The sequence below is a fragment of the Ascaphus truei genome, chromosome 1, assembly GCF_040206685.1.
Source record: "Ascaphus truei isolate aAscTru1 chromosome 1, aAscTru1.hap1, whole genome shotgun sequence".
NCBI lineage: Eukaryota > Metazoa > Chordata > Amphibia > Anura > Ascaphidae > Ascaphus > Ascaphus truei.
The window spans coordinates 158,741,895-158,765,060 of NC_134483.1; the positions used below are offsets into that span (position 1 = coordinate 158,741,895).

The 23,166-nt window shown below is 45.4% G+C and overlaps 1 protein-coding gene across 3 annotated transcripts in view; it reads right to left on the minus strand.

Annotated features, from left to right (window-relative positions):
• Window positions 1-16,117, minus strand: part of KDM4C (lysine demethylase 4C) — a 418,437-nt gene extending 402,320 nt beyond the window's left edge. Inside the window, exon 1 of one of the 3 annotated variants that reach the window (XM_075596483.1) lies at window positions 15,947-16,103. The gene's annotated coding sequence lies outside the window, so the exon portion shown is untranslated. Of the gene's footprint in view, window positions 1-15,946 lie in introns of all 3 variants that reach the window. The other 2 variants (XM_075596492.1, XM_075596498.1) reach the window with 2 other exon arrangements.
• Window positions 16,118-23,166: the final 7,049 nt, after the last annotated feature.

Sequence of the window (23,166 nt, forward strand, 5' to 3'; positions counted from 1 at the left end):
GCATTTCTGGACGAATGTGGCGTTCATGAAGATGACATTATGATTAAAAAGCAAATAAAATTTGATCGGGACTGATTATGAACGGAATCAAATCTACACGTGGCAAAAAACACCATCTACAAGGAACATGAATAGACAGGATAACACACAGAGAAAGAATTCCTATCGACGCCCTGAATACCAGAAGAAATCAACTCCTAAGAAATCTATTCTGAAGAGAAATCCTGAAATCTCCAGTATGTCAGATATGTCTGACAATGAGACACGTCAATCTACAGTCTCGTTTTCCACAGATGATGAAGATGACAGAGCAAGTGACAACACGGATTATGAAACCCTTCAAACCAAGTCTCTACAAGACAATTCTACATCATATGATTTAAGAAGTTCCAAAACCTCAAAAAACTACCAAAAAGGACAAGGCGCTCGTCCAAAAGAAGGAGCGCCAAGCCGAGGAAAGAGGTACTTTTGACATGTCCTACTAATGTGATTAACATTTCAGGTGTTACTCTTACAGGGGGAGAAATGGCAGTGCTGGAGAAGGGTCTCAACTTCGCTCTTAGCGGGGATTTTGACCTCTTCAGCACTGTCATTGATCTCCAAAAATACGTAAGAAAATTATCCTTAAAGAAATTCTTTTTGTCCAGGGCTGATAGACATGTCACAATTCCTATACAAGAGAATATTGATGAAGTAGATTGCAGTTCCCCGGTTGATATACATGAAAGACCCTCCTTTAGAGAGTTAAGTGTAATACAAGATATGAATGACTTACTCACTGAACAAGAATCAGGAGAGTCATCGGTGATTGATATGGAACAACAGTTTAATTTTCTCACTGATGGCATACCAACTTCAACAACAGATCAATTTTCTGTCCATTTTTTAATAAAGGGGCACACATTGAAACATTCGAAAAACTTGTAGAAAAAGATTTACAGACACTAGCTAGGGGGTTTGCTTTTTCTAGCTGTATACATGGCAATGTCTCCAAAGAGGAAAGGATGCACCTCAGTTCACTCAGTAAAAGAAGTGACATTGTAATAAAAAATGCGGATAAGGGTGGGGCTGTGGTGGTTATGCATACAGATTTGTATCTTAAGGAAGCCCTCAGACAACTGAATGATACAGAGGGTTACTGCAAACTAGATCGAAACCCCACAGCCCCATATCTTATTGAGATTAGAGAGCTGTTGGAGATGGGCAAGGAACTAGGGGTTCTCACGCAACAAGAATACCAGTACATATATAATCAATTTCCCACAGTACCTATTTTTCACCATCTCCCAAAGATCCATAAGTCTCTGGTTAACCCTCCTGGTAGACTGATAATATCGAGCATTGGATCTTTGGGAGATGGTCTATCTAGGTACGTGGATCAATTTTTACAACCAATGGTTAAAACGCTTCCATCGATTTTACGAGACTCCATAGATTTATTGACAGATATACAGAAGATTTCATGGTCACATTCATATCATTGGGTCACACTTGATGTGACCTCTTTATACACCATTATTAATCACACCTTAGGTATTAAAGCTATCAGTTATTACTTAAATCCCTCTAATATTCACTTGGCACAGAGCACATTCATTCTTGATTCAATAATTTTCTTGTTACAACACAATTACTTTCTATTCAACAACACTTATTATTTACAAACACAAGGCACGGCTATGGGGACTTCCTTTGCACCCTCATATGCCAATTTATTTATGGGCTTTTGGGAAACCACTTATATTTTTGGTGATGCTAATCCCTTTAGACACCACATACTCTTCTATCGTCGCTATATAGACTATTGCTTATCTGGTCTGGTAGCACCTCTACACTACATGAGTTTTTTGTGTATCTGAACAATATACATTTAATCGAAAATTTACATCTAAAACACATGAGAGCGTGATGGATTTCTTGGACTTGCACCTTTATTTGGATGCAGAACTTAGAATCCAAACAAAAATGTTTAGGAAGGAGAACTCTAGGAATTCCTTGCTCATGGCCAATAGCGCACATCCTCGACCCCTTATTAGAGGTATTCCGAAAGGACAATTCCTTAGACTCCGGAGACTCTGTTCAACAGACCAGACATTCCTGTTACAAGCAGACGAACTAAACCAGACATTCCTGTTACAAGCAGACGAACTATCAGAGAGGTTTAAACACAGGGGTTACAGAGAGGAAGACATTGAAAATGCATGTAAATATGCACTAAACATGGATAGGACAACACTCTTAAAACAGACTAAGTCTAAAAAAAAGTAAAAAGGCACATCAACACAATGAACCCTCTGAGGATTCACCTTTTTCATTAACACCTTCTCTAGGCAGGCACAACAAATTAGAGACATTTTGACGAAGCACTGGGGTGTATTGAAATTAGACAAAGATCTAGATAAATATACACAAGATCAACCAAGGATGGTTTTTAGGAAGGCCAAGACCATCGGTAACAGAGTTTCCCCCAGTTTGTTTGATCCTGATAGAGAGACAAGAAAATCTAAGATGAAAGGTTTCTTCAGTTGTGGCAATTGTAAAATGTGCAGGTATGCTTCTCCTATGAAACATGTTAAAAATGTACACACAAAGAAAAATTACAGTCTATCTTCCTTCATGACGTGCAATACTAAATTTGTTGTTTATGCACTTAGATGTAATTGTGGCAGCTCCTATGTGGGCAGGACGATTCGCCCACTTAAAGAGAGAATTACAGAACACGTTAGAACAATTATCAATAAAGATGAAAGATATCCAGTGGCACGTCACTTTTTAAAATGTCAGTTCGGTTCCATACAGAACATTACTTTTAGTGCAATTGAACACATACGTCTCCACGCCAGAGTTGGAGATAGGGAGTCTCTCTTGAATCAAAGAGAGATGTACTGGATTTATGCCCTTGGGACAATAGCACCCAGGGGCATGAATCTAGACTGGGAACTCAAACATTTCCTGGTATAATGAGCTAAGATTTCACATATATGACCTATCTATCCCAGTATATGTATTGTTATAACATTTTTTGTACATTGGACATTCAATAGATTCATGCCTTGTTATTTTATACGGGACATTAATTGATGTCTGTAGCTTCTATGATGAAATACATATAATGAGAGCTTTGGTAATATTAGCTCGCGATCATGCATTTACTTACCTTTTACAAGAATAACAACCAAATAGGTCTTTTTCTGTGTGTATGTACATATACTGTGCATTCTGTATATATGTTGAGAGAATGTATTGTGTTCTACCCATTTATCTATTTGCTAAATGAGCTGATTGGTTTCAGACTGGATGTTAGATTGTTCTGGATACCCTAAAGTGTGTACAGATACCCTTGTAGTCTTCTATGTGACTCTATTTAGAATCAATTGCCAACAACACTCTCACATGTTTTTTATCTTTGTGATATTGTGCATTTTTGATGACTACACTAATATTTGTATAGACAGTTCTTTATTTACCCCCTGCGACACTGTTTCCAGAATATGCAAATCTACCAGTGGATACTTTGTTGCTCCGTCCATTTATCTCTCTGATAGATTGCAATGTTCTTTTCTTAAAGTCCATTCTATGCCACAATCTGATGTATACCAGACAGTTTCACCATTTCGTGTTGGTTTTACATTCGTGTTTTTAATCTGTTATAGCTTTATGCTGTATTTGTTTTTAACCATTTTGACATTGTGTTCTATATTCTTTACATGCTCCTATATAACAGGCGGCTCCCGATGCCACGGCTCACAGGGGGCGAGTTCTCAGTGAGGCCTCTCGTTGGCTGCTTTGTCTGCCAATGAGCTGGTCCCTCTGATTAACTCTCGCGAGATCTGGGCCCTGTGACGTCATCGCCGGGGGCGGGGGATTCGCTATGTAACAGGTATGCATACAGACGCAAATTTACTTTTTGACAAAGGGACGCAGGTCCCGAAACGCGTCAAAGTTACTATGTACTTCTTTTTGACCACCCAATAAACCTTTTTATACTCGCTACTGGTTTGCAGCCCCCATTGTTTGCACGGCAGTGCTCCGCCATTGTACCCTTCGGGACTACTTTCTCTTCAATTACGTTCGGCGTGATGAACCCACTCACCAAAGGCAGAGCTGTGCTTTAAGGGAGTTCCTCACAATCATTGATTCATACGGTACGTACTTTTTGTTTTGCTGGGGGCTTATGCAGGACCTTTATGGTATATATGGAGATCTGTGTTAGCCGTCCAGCCTAACTAGTACAATCCTATGGTTATATACTACATTGAGTCTCCCATAGCACTTCTACATGCTCTAAGTACCTTGGTTATAGACTATCACTATGAATACGCATGTACACTCCCAGGACAGCTGAGCCCTGATTATTGGGACAATATCCCACACCCACCATTATTTGTTATTTATATGATTGTCACGTTTATTACTACTGTAAAGCGCCACATACATTAATGGCGCTATATAAAGACATTCATACAACCCCAATACTCGGATCAGAGGTAACCAAAACAGGGCTTGACCTTTATTAAAAGCCTGGTTGCCCCCTCACCGTCACAGAAATCTCATACAGCCTGACAGTTAAGACACCTCAAACTCAATATGTCAAACTAGTGGCTCATAATCCAATCTAAATCAAGCTCTATTGTGCTCTTTTCCTTCTAAGTCAGTGACACTACTAATCATCTAATAGTCGTTCTCAATCTTCATTGAGCTGGGGCACCCCTGAATGATTTTTTTTAAATCTCAAGGCACCCCTGCCCTTCAGACCTCACATCCCCTGCTAGCTTACACAAACCACCCTTCTTTTCACAAATACACACATCCAATGTAACACACACACACACACACAATCATTAGACTCCCTCATCCTCCCCACACAATGTTATCACTCTCCTACCCCACACCTCAAAACATGTCAGTGGGCATGTCATGCGCTAACTGGAGAGGAAGAGACTTCTCTCTAAGCCTAGCACAGAAGTGAGAGGCGGATGACAACATCTGCTTCTCCAGGCAGTGTGGTGTTGTCCACTAAGTTTTCCATCTGGGCCCGCAGCACCCCTAAGGCTGCGGGCATAGTCAGCGCTTAGGCCTGGGACATGGTACAGCAGGCCGTGCTGAGCCGATGCCCTTACCCCCTGCATCTGTGATCAGCGTGGCTTGAGCAGCCGCTTCCACATGCGTGCGGAGGCTCAGAAATTTTCAGGAGACAGGCAGGTTTGAATTTCGGCGCTGAGGGGAACGGAGGAGCGGTCACGTGACCTCAACCGTCCAATAGGAATGAGGGACTAGCCCCGCCTCCCGCCACGCCTCTGTTCCGCACACGCGCTCACTGCCTCGCCTGCCAGGATGCAAAAAAAGCTCCAGCTTGACCAGGCGAGGCAGAGCAGGAGCGCGGCTCAAGGCCTTAGCCGCTGAGCCGCGCTAAGGCAGCGGACTTACCCCCAGCACCCTTTATGAGGGCAGCCTTAGGGGGCGCTTCCGCAGGCATGCGGAGGAGACATTTCAAATTACGTTTTGGCGCTGAGGGGAGCAGAGAGGCCGGTCACGTTAACGGTTCGCCTAATGAGGGCGAACCAGCTCCGTGACATCACTGGCCCGCCCCCAGACGGCGCACGCTCTAAGGCCAGGGAAAGCACCCGCTTTCCCTCAGCCTCCGCATGGCTGCAGTCTCTATGGACTCAGCCTAACAGAGGGTTGCAGCATAATTGGGTTCCCCAGCACCCTGGTTGAGAAACACTGATGTAATTGAAAGGTTGATTTGGCGCTATCTACCTATGGTCTCATTACTAAAAATGTCATGTCATTTGTTCATGTATTTTGTTTTGAATGGTAACCCAGTCGCTTTTCAGCCACTTTGCTCCTCATCAAGTTCTCCCATTTATTTGCTCTGCCTTATTTTCAATTCTTCAGTTACAGTTTATACTTTCACTTATTGGAGCACACCACTAAAATAGACTAAAAAAACTCAAAGGCAATTCACGCACCAAAAAGAAAAAGTTTTAATATCAACATTGCTTACCTTTATTGAAAACTAGTGACATAAGCTACTGATCCGTTGGTTCTCCCGTGATCGATCAGCAAAATTCTGCTTCCCAGAGATCAGAAAATGGCTGCTTTTCAGTTTTAAATCAATCCTTCACTCGGTTTAACACAGCAGCTACAATGTATCCTGATGTTACATTTTGCAGCTCAAACTTGTGGGAATATTGGCAACAAATGATTACAAATCAGGAAAGTGTTGCAAAGATCTTGCACTGCTGGGGTGGTGTGCTAAAACCTGCTATAGAAATCAAAGGATGCTCAGTATATCGAAACTCATTAAAAATGACATTGAGTTGAATTGAAAAAAATAAAATAAAAAAATAACACTTGATGACTATTGCTCCTTTAACTTTTATTATTATTTACAGGTTAAAAAAATAGATATGTCCACATAATTAAGATTACTTACTCAGAGTCAAATTAATTTAAAAAAATTAAGGTGGAGGGATGTTAAATGGTCTTTTATTATTATTTACAGGTTAAAAAATAATAAAGTTAAGTCTTATTATAGGCTAGAGCTGTTAAATTCAGGCATTATTGAAATCCCTGCTCTCGGATTGGATAATGCCCAGAATTTTAACTAATCAGCAATGGCCCGCAGAGAGCTCTGCACAGGAGAGTGAGAGGAAAGGTTTGTGTGTTTTGTGGGTGTAGAGAGGGCAGCAATGTCTATTTTGTTGCTGTGTGTGTGTTGTGTGTGGTGGAGATGTGCAGAGTGGTGTGTGTTTACAGGGGGCTGCAGTGGGTGTAGGGAGGGGGCTGCTGGTGTGTTTTTGTGGAAATAGAGGTGGCAGTGTCTGTTTTGTTGTTTTGTGTGCGTCTCTGCATTGGTTTGTGGGTGCAGACGGTGGCTGCTGTGTGTTTTGTGGGTGGAGGGGTGCAGAGTGTTTTGCGTGTATTTGTGTGTGTCTGTAGTGTGTGGATTTACAGGGGGCTGTAGTGGGTGTAGAGGGGTGGTTGCTGCTGTGTTTTTTGTGGATGTAGAGGGGGCAGCAGTCTGTTTTGTTGGTGTGTGTGTGTGTGTGTGTGTGTGTGTGTGTGTGTGTGTGTGTGTGTGTGTGTGTGTGTGTGTGTGTGTGTGTGTCTGCAGTGTTTTCTGTGGGTGTAGAGGGGGGACTGTTGTGTGTGTGTGTGTGTGTGTGTGTGTTTTATGAGTGTAGAGGTTGGAGGAGGGCTACAGTGTGTTTTGTGGGTGTAGAGGAGGGGGAACTGCAGACTGTGTTTTTGTGTATAATTGGGGGGCTGCAGTGTTTGTGTGTGTGTGTGTGTATGTGTGTGTTTGTATACACACACACACACACACACACACACACACACACACACACACGGCTGTGTGTACTGTATGTACAATTTATTTTTTAATAAACTTGCAGTAAAAGCATAAGATTGTAGACAATCATGCTGATAAAAATCAATAAGACTACAAAAGTATCTTTATGAAAAATTAAAAAACATATAATAGTATTAATCCCCTCAGAACAGGGCATTACTGGCCAATAACGCCCTGGCAGGGTTAAAGTCTGCAACACTTCCAGCCAGGGCACTATTGGCCAGTAATGCCCTGTTCTTTGGGGATTATTACTTTATCAATCAATTAGAGTAGCGTGCTCCAATAAGTGAAATAATTTGTTTGCCATTATAAGGCTGCGCTTATAGTGCCGGCGACAGTGACGCGGCGTCAAAACAAATGCATTGCAGCCGTCGCGTGCACTTATAGTAAGCGCGACTCGGACCGACGGCTTGGTCGCGATCGCTGGAAGTCATCTTAATTTGATTTTTCCAGCAACCGCAGCCTGATGTCACCGTCCCCGTCTCTATAAGCGTAGCCTAAGGCCGGGGCCATAGAGGGTTCAGCAGAGCGGAGGCGCGCTGAGGCTCGCCTGCTGAAGTCAGCGCGATTCCATGGACTTGCAGGCGAGCCAGCGTGCGCAAAGGGAGCCGGGGGGGAGGTGGTTGGAGGTGGGGCAGTGACGTCGCTGGGCCAATCACCCGCGACGCACTGACGTCAACGTCACGGCGCCAACGTCACGGCGCCGTGACGTTGACGCTGCTTCAGGCTGATTGGATGTTTTCAGCCGACAGTGCGCTGAAAAACAGCTTGGCTGTCGGCTGAAAATTCCAAAGCCTGAGCACGCCTGCGGACGCTCGCGTGAGCCCCCTCTCAAGGCATCCTCATTAAGGATGCAGGGGCTCAGCGCGGAGCGTCCGCACGGCTCAGCACTGCTTGTCCTTCTATGGACGCAGCCTAAGGTTCACATGGAAGTATCCCATATCTAATATTGATCTGAAATGGATAGGTTACATGTGGTGCGTTTCCATCTTTTGTATATGTAGAGTTTATACTTTGTCAGATTTCCTTGCATATATCACATTTGTTTAACCCTTCATGTTTTCACCTCTGAGGAAGGCTTTTTTCTCTCTTTTTGGGACACGCTACTCCTATGCACCATGGGTCGCTGTGCCTGCTCCTTCCGTTTACTCTGTTTCTTAGCACCCATCACAGATATTCTGACACAGGGGCACATAGGTCACTGTTCACTATACATTACATTTGTCTTATTAGAAGTCCGTGCCCACACCGAAATATTGACTTAGCATTTAACAAAACCTCCACACATCTGGAACAAAAACCCATGAGTGCCTGAAATCTTCTACTACTGATGCAGACTTTCCCCAGAGAACCAAGGCTACAACACATTTCTTATTGTGAATTCCCTCCATCCCAAGAGAGAGACAGATACACACACACACTTCAAAATAGTAGACCTGGATATAAAAAGCTGCCCATCACAGGCTAAAAGGAAACACTGATCTGCAGGCAATTAAACAAGTGTCACAAAACTATAGGACTGCCCTGGCAAACAAAGCAAAAAGTTTGCTGAGTTTTGGGAGCCATAACAAATATTTAGGGGGACCACCAGCCAAAGGACCACAGTTTAATAAACTCTGTAATAAATGATAACCATGCTAAAGAGCCAAGGAAACAAATAGATTTATAAAACTTTTACGCACAGCACCATATTGCAACCAAAAATGGACATTGTATTGGACAGAAAAACACTATACTGTGCAACTCCTGCACCTCGTTAGGACAACACAAAGCCAGATTTTATTCCAAGAGGCAGACTAAAATCAATGAGACTGCTATCCATTGTTCCAGATTGCTGTCTGCCTCTAGCGCCGCCTGTAATAGTGTCACTGTAATTGTGCGTTCATTTAGATGAGTGGAAAACCCTATTTTTAAGTTCTCACTTAAGTCACTTACAAACCCTATGGAGAGTATTGTGAGGAATCAAAACACGAATTGCACTTCTAATTTTTTTTTTTAAACACTTTTCAAATATCGGGTGACGCCCACCCCAAAATCCAGTCAAAATGCATTAGCACAACTGTTCCCTCAACATTACTTTTTGAGTGACTGAATGGATCAGATTATTTAACAGTGAGGTCACAACGAAGGGAGGAGCTAAAGGAATCCAATCCCCTCCCAAGTTTATATTTTGCTATAGTAACAAAACAAAAGCACAACACTGAAAGTGTATTTTAAAATGCTTATACTCTACTTCTCGATTTGAAAACAAAAAGCAGTAAACACAGCTTTAACCCATATTAACACGACTAGTTTACTTACATCCTTCCAGGTAATGCACTCAAAACCTAACCGATGGGAGACCAATGACAAAATGCAATGCTTTTATTTTATTTGATGCAGAAAATGGCGACCCGTGTTAGTTTTTTTTTTATATTAAAAGTGATTCAATCATCAAATATTAGTTAAAGTGTAATGTTAAAACAGTCACAGACATTGTTTTCTAAGCATTACAAAAGGAGTGATTAAGAAAGCAGTCAAAATGGTACTTTAACAAAAAAATGTATATTTTTGATATAATACATGCAGCCTTTGATTACCTTTATTGAAAACTAAATAGCTAAGCTGCCGATCTACTCGTTATCCCGTGATTGATCAGCAAAATCTTGCTTCCCAGGGTTCACTAAATGGCTGCCTTTCAGTTTCAAATCAATCCTTCAGTCTGTCAGTTTAGCTCAGCAGCTAAATTATCAAGGTAACATTATCTATTGTTACAGCTTGGAGCTCAAACTGGAGGGAATATTGCCAACAAATTATCACCAACAGGAAAGTGTAAGGCCGAGTCCATAGCAGGGGAGGCCGCGCTGAGCCGTGCGGACGCTCCGCGCTGAGCCCCTGCATCCTCCATGAGGATGTCTTTAGAGGGGGCTCACGCGAGCGTCCGCAGGCGTGCTGAGGTGCTGGATTTTTCAGCCGACAGCCAAACTGTTTTTCAGAGCGCTGTCGGCTGAAAACATCCAATCAGCGCGGAGCAGCGTCAACGTCACGGCGCCGTGACGTCGGCGCCGTGACGTTGACGTCGATGCATCGCGGGCGATTGGCCCAGCGACGTCACTGCCCCGCCTCCCTCAGTCTCCCCTCGCCTCCCGATCGCGCCCGCTGGCTCGCCTGCATGGACATGAAATCGCGCAGATTTCAGCAGGCGACCCTCAGCGTCAGCGCGCCTCAGCCCTGCTACCCACTCTATGGACTCAGGCTAAGGCCCCGCTCCCTCAGTCAGCGCGCCCGCAGTGCAGACAGGCGGCACGCTGACAGGCAATTGACCGCTACCTGCGGTCTGTAGGAAGCGGGAGCAGCGGCTGGGGTTTGAGCGGAGGGACCCGCTACTCTCCCCCTCCCTCCACATGCCCTCTGCTCTCCCGTAAATCCTCCCTTCCCTGTCCCCCCCACACGGATGGCTGCAGCGGGGGGGGTCGGTCTCCCGGGCTGCAGGAGGCGGTCTGAATCAGCTGTGCATCGGCAGCATCTGGTTACCAGCGCATCACTACGGTCGTATTCATCCTCTCCGTGCTGAGACACACACACAACCTTGTGGAGGAAGCTCTCTGACAGCTCCCGCCGCTGATAGGCTCATCAGCGCACGACATGACGCGTCACCACTCGGGATCGCAATTTTCTTGCATCCCCTGGCGGCTGACGCGTCACAGCGCGTTGTGAGCCGTGCAGCAAGGGGGAACTGGGACCTGCTCAGAAGGATACCCGCTCGTGAGGAACGCGCATGCGGCCGCGCGCGCCGCCGGACCAAAGCCTAAGGCTGTGTCCAGGGTTGCAGCAGCCGTGCGGAGGCGCGCTGAGGGAGAGCGGGTGCTTTCCCTGGCCTTGGTTAGCGTGCCGTCCGGGGGCGGGCCAGTGACGTCACGGAGCTGGTTCGTCCTCATTGGGCGAACCGCTCACGTGACCGGCCCTGCGCTCCCGTGAGCGCTTGAATCTACAATTTTCCTAAGACCTACGCTTTTGCACGCTAGCGGAAGCATGCGTGAGCCCCTGCTAAAGCCGCTCTCATTGTGGCTGTAGGAGCTCACTGGTAAGTGAGAGCGCGCCTCAGCACAGGTCAGCGCCTAAGCGCTGACCATGCCCGAGGCCTTAGGCTGCGCTTATAGTGCTGGCGACGGTGACGTCAAGCTACGGTCAATGGAAAAATCAAATTGAGATGACTTCCAGAGATCAAGCCGTCGCGCTTACTATAAGCGCACGCGACGGTGGCAATGCATTCGTTTTTACGCGACGTCGTTGTCGCTATCACCGCAGCCTTACAAAGATCTTGCACTTCTGGGGAGGTGTGCTAAAACCTTCTATAGAAATCAAGAGGCTCAGTATATTAAAACGCATTAAGAATTGAATTTAAAAAATAGTAGTAAATATCTAATACTACAGAAATTATTTATTTGAAAAAAATAATAGGATATTGCAAGGATTGCTTCTTTAAGTGATTTTATTTGTACAAAAAAAAAATCTGAAGGAGAAAATACAAATCCACACATGAAACTGTGTATTTTATTTGAATTGCAGTTGAAGCAACATTTCATTCAAAATCCTAGGCCGTGAGTGTTTATTTATATATAAATATTAGTTGTGTAGTATTAGATAATTCCTGCATTTTTCTCCTCTAATGTATTAAGACCTTGGGTGCCGGAGGTACAACCATCAAACAGCGCCCACATGATCGGGGTGTCGCTTTACCCGGTAACAGGCCCTTTCCTCCGCTTTTGTTTCCCTGCATTAGGTCTCGGGCATGGCCAGCGCTTATGCGCTGACCCGTGCTGAGGCGCGCTGCTGCTCGGCAGTGAGCCCCTGCAGCCGCAATGAGAGCGGCTGTAGCAGGGGCTCGCTTACGCAAGCGTGCGGAAGCGTAAGTCTTATGAAAATTTTTAATTTTCGCGCTCGTGGGAGCGCAGGGCCGGTCACGTGAGTGGTTCGCCGAGTGAGGGTGAACCAGCTCCGTGACGTCACTGGCCCGCAGCCTCAGCGCGCCTCCGCACGGGCTGAGTCACCATGGACTCAGCCTTACAGATTGTGTCCCATAGGATGCAATCTACCCTGGAAAACGAGCACCCTGCAGTCATGATGTAGTCACTACGCCATGGGCCCTTGAAGTGCCAGACTCCATACCATAATGGTTATGTCTTGGGAAATCCAAACAGTTAAGCTTTCTTGGGTTGCTATAGCAACTGTTTAGGAAGCCACACCATCCTCCTTTTTAACAGGCAGCCATATTGCATGCCCTGAGACGCAAGATCTAAGCCGATCGATCACGGAAGAATGGATCGATCAGCAGCTTAAATAACTGCGTCGCCGTAAATGCAAGGAACTGCTGCATCCATTAAAGAGAAAAAAAAATGAGCAATAGGAAATGCCCCTTTAAACAGGTGATTGCATGCTGGTTGTACATTCACCTTGCATCAAGAAGCCTGACATACTAGTCAGGACTAGCTTCCTAGTTCAAATTAGATCTCAATAACACTGCTTAAGTTAAATCATTTAGTTTAATGAGAGCCTCCAAAGTATTAAAATAACAATCCCATTAGTGAAAAAAGCAAAAATGTTCACATGGGGCCTAGAGAGACTAATGTTTCTCATTTAGGCACATCTCTAAAGACTACGAAGAAATCACACAAAAACCACGTCCAATTTACACAACCCAGGCCTCTGATCTCTGCCTCTAGACATTTCACAAAAACATAGGTAAGATACCCAAATCGCCACGCCTCATACAAAAATACTCTACTACACGAATTAAATGATCTTCCAAGCATCCTCACATAAAAGGCGGGCTAAAATTATACATAAGAGACTTTATTTTGGTTCGGATTAGATTAAGAGAAAGAGGGCAGTCTTTACTATGTTAATAACTATTTATTGGAGGACTAAGTACTGTGAAACTGTAGATTTCTAAATGGTGCAGTGAACGGGCAGACCGCAGGCCTAATGCACTCTTATCCCTCGGTCTGGCCCCCTCCCTTCGAGACTCAGGCAGCGGTGATCTGTTAATCACAGCCATGGCCTTCTTTTGCACGCCCCACAATGCACAGGAAAGAGCCTCATGACAGGCTCCAGCATGCAGCTTCTTCCAATGTTTGCATCACTGCCCCTACACTCCTCTACCCCCAATATAAAAAACACACCTTAATACATCCCAGCAGCAGAGGCACCTTCCCAGCTTAACCATCCCCCCCATATCCATCCGTCTCAACAGCAGCATCCCCACATCTAAACATCCCAGCAGCACCCTCTCCTACCCCCAATATCCATCATACAAGCACCCTCTCCACCGCCCCATATCTGTTGCAGCAGACCCCCACCCACCATGCAATCTAGAATTTGGCAATACCTTAACAAAAATAATGGAGTATCCCTGATCTATGGAAACTACAATCTTTCCTCTTTTTGAACCAATGCCATTTCTAAACTTTAAGCCTACCTTTGTCTATGTAATAAGCAACAGAAGCATATAATCAAAAGACTTGTAATCTGTTATTCCCTTTTTTTTTCTTTAATATAAATAAGTAGAGAGCAGGTGGCTTTTTAATAATTATATAAAGGCAAGCAGTATCCAATATCATTATTTTGCACGTCGTTTTTCTAATTGTTCACTCAGAGGGATGCAGTCTTCTGGGATGCATCTACCCAATCTTTTTTTTTTTTTGAACATATATAGTTCAATAGCTACCTAAATCCAAACTAGGACATTAAAAGCCAAAATGTGTTTAGTCAATCATAGCACAAAACTATTAAAATCAATATATACATACACTCCTATATTCAATAAAGTGATATTAGCTCAACGTTTCGGTCCCAACTGGAGCGTTTTTCAAGGGCCTGTCCTTTTTGCATACATGTTGGATAAATACGCATTTAATTCTTAGTGCTGTGCCAGTATATTGATCACTTATCTTCTTTGACTTATTCATTACCTGTACTGAGCATCACCTACTTCTCTGCTGAGATAGATATAGATATATATAGATATATACACAAATGTAAATACAACTGTATGCTCATCTGCATGTCTTAGGCAGGTCTGCAACCCCGCCTTTCCCCATTATCACCCAGCACACAGCACTTCCACTGCAGCAAGGGATTCTGGGAAATGACACGCAAATGAGCACACAGTGCCACTTTTTGCTTCAAAAACCATAGGGAACCATGTTAAATATGGTTTTTGAAGCAAAAAGTGGCACTGTGTGCTCATTTGCATGTCATTTCCCAGAATCCCTTGCTGCAGTGGAAGTGCTGTGTGCTGGGTGATAATGGGGAAAGGCGGGGTTGCAGACCTGCCTAAGACATGCAGATGAGCATACAGTTGTATTTACATTTGCATATTTGCTTTGCTGTGGAGGGTTTTTGTCATTTTTTTTACTCACCATAACTTAACTCATACATACATACATACAATAAAAATATTACTTGTGAGCACATTCACATGTCTTAGACAGGTCTGCAACCCTGCTTTTCACCATTATCTCCTAGCTTACAGTGCTATCCACTGCAGCAAGGGATTCTGGGAAATGACATGCAAATTAATTCCCCAGAATCCCTTGCTGCAGTGGTAGCACTGTATGCTAGGAGATAATGGTGAAAAGCAGGGTTGCAGACCTGTCCAAGACATGTGAATGTGCTCACAAGTAATATTTTTATGCTATACGGTGGAGGGTTTTAAGTAACCTTTTCACCCACACATACATTACATACATACACACACACACACACACACACACACACACACACACACCTCCCTGGCGAGATGGCTCCTCCTCCCCCCCCATATCACCTGTAGTGCTGTGTCTCCTTCGGTCATTTGATTTTGGTGAAGTATCTTTTTTATAACACGTGTACTTGTCAATTGGTGTGTGCGAGCGCACACACACACACACACACACACGCACACAAAGAAGTAGGCTATATATTACATAGTGCACAACACAGATTGCATTACATAACTAAAATACACATCTTGGAGAGAAAATATTTTACCACTTAAGACACCAACACATTTCATACCCCCAGCACAACAGGTGTCAATGCTACAAAAAAAAAAAAAAAAAATTACATCACTAATCTCTTTTGATAGAAAAGCACCCATTATATTGCTGTGTTATTGCTCTGGCATGAAAAGGACCGCTCAGCAGATTGTCACTTCTTGTGTCATCACCAACACAGAACTGAGAAACAACAATAACAACAACCAAGTGCTGCACCTGAGGAGGAGGAGACCTCCCCCACACACAAAACTAAAAACAAGAAGGGAAAACTCACTTCCTGCCCACATCAAACATGGTGGCCCTGGCATAAATGCAGACTCCACCTGCCCAAAAGCTCCTCCTTGACAGATACAATTATATATATGCATATACACACACAAACTATATATATATATATATACGCACACAGAAATATATACCTAATTAAACCTATACACACGGGGGGGATGCTCTATATACCATGGATCGCGAGCCAGGGTTTGTTTAAAACAGGGGGTGGGAGGGAGTCAAAACACGGTGCATATATCAACACATGTATACTTCTATATACACAGTCTCTTCGCTGTACCTCTCTATCCCGACTCTCCCGAAACTAGTCCGTGTCGTGACTACTCGTCGCTGTCACAGCTGCAACCACAACTGCTGCTGCCTCGGGCTGAGGTTGATGACGTCGGGAGCGTGACGTCGGCGGCCCTGCCGAGCCTGGAAAGGGTTAAAGGATTAATGAGTGAAGGAGGAGGCGGGTGATAGGCCAGCAGATCCCCCACGGCGGGCACGCAGTGCGGGAGCGCGCACGTTGCCGGCTGCCCGTCACGCGCGCGCGCTCTCTCGGCACCCAGCCGTTTCTCTGTGTTGTTGTGAGGATGATGCAAAGGTGTCAACATCCAGCCACCAATATCACTGAGATTCAAAGGGATCTTGGTCCCAAGAAATAAATAATTAACCCTTTTTTTGTTTTTTAAGCCAAGCAATACAACATGTCATTTGATGCAGAAATCAGTGTGTAAAAATGGCACTGTGCAGCCACATTCAAATGTATTGTGAAAATGAAGTCTAGTGGGTGCCGTGTTCATGTGCTTTCTAAATAAAATAAAACAAATAGCATTTTAATAGGAAGGACAAGGTCCCAAAGGGACAAAACAGGAGCACAACAAAACGGATTGATGGTCATGCAGGATACAAAAACAAAAAAGTTTATTAACTAAAAAACAATAACATCAATAGTCCTGGCAGGTACTCTGACGCGTCACACAGAGAGCGACACACACACAGAGAGCAACACAGAGAGAGAGAGCGACACACAGAGAGAGAGACAGAGAGAGAGAGCGACACACAGAGAGAGAGCGACACACACAGAGAGAGAGAGCGACACACAGAGAGAGAGCGACACACACAGAGAGAGAGAGCGACACACAGAGAGAGCGACACACACAGAGAGAGAGCGACACACACACACAGAGAGAGAGAGAGAGCGACACACACACAGAGAGAGAGAGAGCGAGCGACACACACACACAGAGAGAGCGAGCGACACAGAGCGAGAGAGCGACACAGAGAGAGAGCGACACAGAGAGAGAGCGACACACACAGAGAGAGAGAGAGCGACACACACAGAGAGAGAGCGTGACACACAGAGAGAGAGCGACACACAGAGAGAGAGAGAGAGAGAGAGAGAGAGAGCAACACACAGAGAGAGAGCGACACACACAGAGAGAGAGAGAGAGAGAGCGACACAGAGAGAGAGAGAGAGAGAGCGACACACAGAGAGAGAGAGAGAGCGACACACAGAGAGAGAGAGAGCGACACACAGAGAGAGAGAGAGAGCGACACAGAGAGAGAGAGAGAGCGACACAGAGAGAGAGAGAGAGCGACACACAGAGAGAGAGAGAGAGCGACACAGAGAGAGAGAGAGAGAGCGACACACAGAGAGAGAGCGACACACACAGAGAGAGAGAGAGGGAGCGAAACACAGAGAGAGAGAGCGAAACAAACAGAGAGAGAGAGAGAGACACACACACACAGAGAGAGACACACACACAGAGAGAGAGAGGGGGAGCGAAACACAGAGAGAGAGAGCGAAACAAACAGAGAGAGAGAGAGAGACACACACACACAGAGAGAGAGAGAGACACACAGAGAGAGAGAGAGCGACACACAGAGAGAGAGAGAGCGACACACACACAGAGAGAGAGAGAGCGACACACACACAGAGAGAGAGAGCGCGACACACACAGAGAGAGAGAGAGAGAGCGACACACACAGAGAGAGAGCGACACACACAGAGAAAGAGAGAGAGCGCGACACACAGAGAGAGAGAGAGCGCGACACACAGAGAGAGAGTGACACACAGAGAGAGAGAGAGAGCGACACAGAGAGAGCAACACAGAGAGAGAGAGAGTGACACACAGAGAGAGAGAGCGACACACAGAGAGAGAGCAACACACAGAGAGAGAGAGAGCGCGACACACAGAGAGAGAGAGTGCGACAGAGAGAGAGAGCAACACACAGCGAAAGAGAGAGCAACACACAGAGAGAGAGCGACACACACAGAGAGAGAGCGACACACACACAGAGAATGTGAGAGAGAGAGACCAAGTCAGTCATCCTATTCCCACACACACACTCTCTCTGACAGACACACACACACACACTCTCTGACAGACACACACACACACACTGACAGACACACACACCCACCCACTGACAGACACACACACACACTCTGACAGACACACACGCACTACCAGAAACAGCGCCGGGAGTCCCGCTCACCATCGGAGGTATGTTAGAGTCATCGGGGGCTGGGGGCGACATCGGGAGCTTGAGAGGTTTGAGGGGGCCTGTGGGGGCATACGACGGCCAATGGGGTTATGCGGGGGCCTGCGGCGGCAATTGGGGGTATGCGGCGACCATTGGGGGTATGTGGGGGCCATTGGGGGTAAGCGGGGGGCATTGGGATGTATGCAGGGGCCATTGGGGATATGTGGGGGCCTGCGGAGGCACTCTCTGGCTGCTACGGGGAGGAGAAATGTGCTCAGAGAGGCGGGGGAGGAGGGAGGGCACTGCTCAGAGCGAGCAGGGGAAATTAAACAGCAGTGCGAGCAGGGAAAAATTAAAAAAAAACACGTGTACTGCTTGGGCCAATAGGAGCTCGCCACGGTTTTAAATCCACTCGCCCGGGGCGTGCACATGTATAGGTTTGTCGAACACTGTATATATATATATATATATATATATATACAGGCATACCCCGCATTAACGTACGCAATGGGACCGGAGCATGTATGTAAAGCGAAAATGTACTTAAAGTGAAGCACTACCTTTTTTCCACTTATCGATGCATGTACTGTACTGCAGTTGTCATATAGGTGCATAACTGATGTAAATAACGCATTTGTAACAGGCTCTATAGTCTCTCCGCTTGCGCACAGCTTTGGAACAGGTAGGGAGCTAATATTGTTGTTCAGGACGTGCTGATAGGCGCATGCGCGAGCTGCTGTTTGCCTATTGGGTGATATGTACTTACTTGCGAGTGTACTTAAAGTGAGTGTCCTTATAGCGGGGTATTCCTGTATATATATATATATATTATCATAGCTGACTGACTTGTAGTCACTCACCTATTTTTAAAATACATTTTTGATCCACAAGTCCCATTGATTTTTGGTCTTTGGAAGTTTACTGCCTGATGTAAACGTTGATGCCATTTGTAGCTCCTCACCTGCGGTAAGATGTACAAACTGGGCTCATACATGACAACAGAATAGATGCCAACTTGCAAACGCAGTGCGATTTGGGGGTTGTGGTACAAAAAAAGATGGCTTTGCAACTAAAAAGTACATTCAATGTATAAAATAACATTGTTAGAGCTACCTGTAAGGCTCAACTAGATCTGGTTTACATGGGACATGTGCCAAATGAAATAGATGTGTATCAGGGGCTGGCAGGCAGGCATATTTTTGGCTGGGAGCAAGCACAGCCCACTAGCCCAGGTACCACACACCCAATGCAACTTCACAAACATAGCAAAAAATTGCAACATACAAAACACAACATGCATGCACACACACCCGATACATGCACAGGGTATGTCTCTTTCTACCTGTTTTTCTCCCTGTTACGCAAGTCCCTGATAGCTGCAGGCTTTAACAGGTTAAATCGGTGGGCTTGTGATCCCATCCTGTTCCCTTTTGAGTCACAGAGGGTGGTGACGACTCATGGCCTGGTAACAGCCTATCTGGTATAGGGACAGACCTTGAGCCCGCCCCTTCTGGTTCCTCTCTGAAGGGAAGGGCCAAAAGTTAGTCTGTTAGTCTGTGTTCACCCTTTGACGTGAGTTCCCTCATCTCCCCTCCTGGGACTGTTAGAGGCCAGTCAAGCCGCAAGGCTGACTGGTCTGTAAGATCTAAGGCTCCAGATTCAAAGAGAGCATGCATCATCCAGAAACCTGGAATCTTCTGAGACCCTGTAACCGCTGATGTAACATGTATGCAGTCATGCAATAAAGTCCCTGTTCTATTATATACCTACCTGCCTGGACTGAGTCAGTGAGGAGGTGTATGGAATAATGCTTCAGATGGAGACTGCCTCGGGTACTACCTGAGTTCCCTGAAGCTGGAGGCGCTGACACCGAACCAGATGACATCACAAGCCTGTCCTGATCTCCACTACACCGCAGATCCACTCAGCTCTTCAGGAACCAACAGGTAAGCCTCAGCACCACACAGAGACAGTAACTAGCAGGGTATTTCCCAGAGGGGGACTGTGTTACACACACAAATACCAGATCAATGCACCATATTCACACAAACACACCATATACATGCACCATGCACGTACATACCTGATACATGCTCTACGCACGCACATGCCAGATGCATGCGCAAGGCACATACACATCAGATACATGCAATATACACACATATCAGACACAAGTATTCCCCCCCCCCCCCAAGGGAAATGTGTAGGTCTTATGGTGTTAGTGGTGCTCACCTGTTGGTTCTCAGGAGGCTGAGTCTCCGCGATATTGTAGGGAGTTGGGGTACAGGAAACTCTTTAGTTATGTTGCAGTGCCTCAATCCTGCAGGCTCCTGCCATAGACAGGGGTTTATCCCCACAGGAACTTCCATGGTGTAGACAAAGGAGTCTAGAGTACCATAGGTCAATGCAACAGATTTATTGCAACAGAACAGAACAAAACTGGTCCATTTTCTTCTAGTATCCCAGCCCAGGGGTACCATCCCCTCCCTGGGGAGGACATGACTAGTCACCCCAGGAGCTTGAGGCCCCAAGGCTAGGCTGAGCTTCCCTTACCCCTTAGGGGCACAGCAGGCATACAGCACTCTGAACCGAGAGAGAACAATCTAGCCCCACAAATTTGGAATGGAGCCAACTCTTATACCAGGGGTGTGCCCCACTCCTAAGCCCCAGTAAGTGGGCAGTACCACTGGAATAAGCCCACCCCCAGACACCTGCCTGGAAACAGCAACAATGTTTCCCTTGGTTGAGGAGGCTCACATGCTAGGCCATGTGAGAAGGCTTTAATCCTAGCACTGCCTACTCTTACTGGGACTTCTATACTAGGACATAGAAATTAGTAGCCAGAGGTTACATGGCTACACAAGTAATATCACATACATACAAGCTAAATCAGCGGGCCAATGTTTGGCCAAGCAACATGTGACGGTGCTCATCTCAAATCAGGAGGCAGACCCGCAGGGCTGAGGTAGGGATGTAAATAAACCGACTAGAGCCCTGGGACAGAGTCCTGTAAGAGTATTCGTAGACGGTATGGAAGCAGGGGTCAGGGCTGGCGGCAATAGTGCGGAGTCCGGGGGCCAGGAATAAAGTCAGAGCAAGCGGTAGTGGTGCAAAGTCCAAGCAAAGGACCAGGGCAGGCAGAAGGCAGCAAGATCGGGGTCACAGTCCAGGGTCAGCAACAAGGAATCCAAAAAGGTAACCGAAAGGGCGACAGCAAAGACTGACAGGAGCTGCAAAAACACAGAACTTTGCTCGGCGACTCCCTATGGTAACTGCAGCCTTATAAAGCAGGCTGCCAGTACCCAAAATGGCCACAGAGAGCAGAAAGAGCAGGAGAAACAGAAAACCTGGGCTGAAGTGAAAACCCGTCACGAATCAAGCAGAATCCTTACAACTTTCTCTGCAAAACCCCCCTTGAATCTCATACCCTAGCAATCCCTGCTGTTAGCATCCCTGGAAAGCAAGAGCATGAAAATTCTTTATTGTCGCAAAATGACATATATCATGCAGATACAACGATTAGGCTCAAGAGCTGACACTCTTGAACCCCAAAAACATGGATCAGAGGTAAACAAACCATGGATCAGAGGTAACCTTTGAGAACCTGGTTACCACCTCACCGTCACAGCCTGGTCATAAAATAAATTAGGGGTAGAAGGGCCACTAGAGTATCATAATGTAATTTAACATCTGTACCAGGTATGTATAATTGTATTTATATAGCGCCAACAATGTAAGCAGTGCTTTACAAAATTATAATACTAGGTAAATAAATTATAGACAATGGGAATAAGTGCAACAGGTAAATGACAACATAAGGCAAAGGGACACCCTGCACAAAGGAGCTTATGATCTAAGTAGTATATTGGGAGGCTTGTGGACACATTAGGTGTAAAAATGCATTATTAAAGCTGCAGTCAGGAGAGGTCAAGAGCATCTGAAGTTCGTAGTAGAGGCAAATGTATTGAGATACTTCTTTTAGGAGATTAGTTTTTAGCTGGGATTTAAATATGGAAAGTGAAGGTGCTTGATGAATATTGAGTGGAAGAGGGTTCCATCAGTAGGGAGAGGTAAAAGGTGCAAAGATAAGACAACCTTAGTTTGAGAATAAGAGGCGAATAGAGGTGTAACAAGACATCAGAATTGGGGTGCAGATGCAGCGGCCATTATTTTAACAAATCATGGTCGCCGTAGAAAGCGTTTCTAATCGCGAAACGCGCGCGTCGGCATCTGTCACGTGCACACGCGCCGTCAGTACTCACGTGGCAAAATTATCGAGTTGCAGAGCAAACAGCTGCCAGATGGCTAATGTGTACTCCCTTCAATGTTGGGCAGGAGTCTTTGTGGTGACTCGGTGACGCATGGTGAGGCGAGGGCTGCTTGATTTCCCTTGTTATTTTGTTGCATTAGAGTAACCAGCACTCCTAACGGTGGTAGCACATTCATTAATATGTGCATAGGCATACCAACAGCCACACCGTTTCTAGAGGTATATTAGCCACGGCGTGTGCATTTATGAGTGGTATTAGCTCTCTGTATTTATGGACTTCATGAGCTAGTACCCAGGTGATTTATATGTGAATTAATATGGTGCATATGTGACTGATTTACCTTCACTAGATCTGTATACCATATGCTCATTGAGCAGTTTACTAACAGTGTGTTCAGTGTTGCTTTGTGGCAGTATTATAACAGTGTCTCTTTCTCACTCAGCATCCACCAAAGGAACCTTTTCCTGCACATTAGACAGGTTTCTTTCCACCATACACAGCTTTATAGTGGCATTAGCACTCCTGACAGTGGAAGCACATTCATTAATATGTGCACAGGCATACTAACAACCACACTGCCTATAGGAGTCTGTGAGCCTCTGCACATTGTGTTCTGTGTTTAACAGCCTACTCCTTTACTATTTTGGAGCTAATTAGCTGCTGTTAGGTGACTATATGTATCCACCATGAAACTTTTTTTCTGCAGACTAGATAGGTTTCTTTCGATCATACACAGCTTTATAGTGGCATTAGCACT